The following is a 1,963-nucleotide window of genomic DNA, read 5'->3' as shown; positions in this document are numbered from 1 at the left end:
AGCCTCATCATCAGAATTCATCAGAAAACCTTCTTCTTCATCAGACTTTAATTTTTCACTCTCTCTTTCTGAACCCTTCGAAATGAGTGCCAATGGTCCACCAAGACTTGCCATTGTTTCCTCAGCTATTTCATTAACCTCATTTTCATGAGATTTCAACTGATTGTACAAGTCATTTAATGTCGAAGTGTCAAAACTCTGCTGATTTTTCACCATCATACTTACACTTCTCCATTCCTTTCGAAGTCCCATTACAAAAATCAAGTTGAACTCCATTGATGACCTTATGATACCATAACGATTACAACGGTAGATTAACTCGTTGAATCGATCATAGTAAACTTCAATGGATTCAGATTCCTTCTGTTTGAAATCCTTGAGTTCCACTAGACATTGTTTCACAGATGTGATCTTTGTCTTTTCACTGCCTTGAAATTTGTCTTTGAGATTGTTCCAGATTTCTTTAGCTGTTGTACATGTCCTGACATAATTATACACAACAGGAGGCAAAGCACCTCTTAATTCCCTCATGCATTTCTTCTCCAGTTGTTTTAAACGATTGGATTGATTTTCAACCTCTGAACTGCTTGAAGATGCACCGATTGACTGAACTGTTGCAGGTGGATTTATTTCACCTGAAATGCAATTCCATAAATCCTCATCCAGTCCGTTCAAGTAGTCTTGCATACGATTTGCCCACTGATCGTAATATTATGGAATTAGCATCGGAATCTTTGTGGATGATTCAAGTAAATGAGAAAATGATGTCATTGAGTTAAGATTGAATGACGTCATTGTTGTACGGAACAAAACTTCAACAATAATATGAAAACTTTGAGAATTTGAAATCAAATTGTATATTTCAGATTAGAATCACACTACGAACAACCGATTCACAAAAATATTCGCAGAATCAAATCCTAGACCTAGATCAAGAAGAATTTTCACATATAAAAAGAACGGAAACTTTTTGAATCAAACAATAGATTCAAAAATCTTTTTGAACGTATGAAAATCAGATCACAGAAAGGATTCCTGCTCTGATACCAATTGATGAGATTTGGAATCGAGTTTGAATGTAATTCAAGTATGAATTGAGTAAATGATTTCAAAAGAAGAACAGAGAAGTAAATAGAATATTTGATCAGCTCGTATTATGCTTTTCAGTTTACAGAATACAATGACTAAACTGTAAATCTCTGTTCTAGACCCCTCTGATCACTATTATAGACCCCTATTTATAGGAGAACAAAAGCATAACAATCCTAAGGACTAAGAGTTAAGACTTGACTTTATAATGCCTTAGTAAAATAACAATACATCCGAAGACCTATATATATGAAGACAACAGATACTTCGTAACAATCAAACTGACCCTTCGACTATTATAACATTCTAGCCCTTACACATGTGCACGAGGAATCAACGGTGTAATTTACCCTAAGACTTATCAATTGCAAGGTAAGTTTTTTCGTTTTCTGTAGTTGCTCGCACATAAATATTTATCATGCGCTTATTATGTGGATTTTATTTATTTATTGACAACATGTTTTATGATAAGTATGGTTGCGTGCAAATGTTATTTTGGACTTGTTATCTATTGTATGTTTTTTGGGTGGCATGTTTAGTGGGAACAGGTGGGGTGTTTAATCGCCATGTGCATGACGGATGTGTGTGATCGGCGGAGATGAGAATTGAGAATTATACTCATTTCCTTGGATATTTAAAATACTTGAGTAAAATGGATGATGAGTTTTCTTAAGGAGAAAGGAAATGAACATTTTGTTCATTCTCTGGATAATTAATTGTTCCCCTAAATTATGTCATCGGGTGATATGTTTTGTTATATGATTATTGAACGTATATGATAAAAATATTTGTTTTTTTAAGTGATGGACATGCATGTGCAACACGAACTCACTAGGCCCTAGGTTTACCCTTTTAGAAACTTTAAATGTACGCA

The sequence above is a fragment of the Lactuca sativa genome, chromosome 5 (assembly GCF_002870075.4).
Source record: "Lactuca sativa cultivar Salinas chromosome 5, Lsat_Salinas_v11, whole genome shotgun sequence".
Lineage (NCBI taxonomy): Eukaryota > Viridiplantae > Streptophyta > Magnoliopsida > Asterales > Asteraceae > Lactuca > Lactuca sativa.
The sequence above is the reverse complement of the archived record's forward strand: the minus strand, read 5'-3'. Positions refer to the sequence as shown.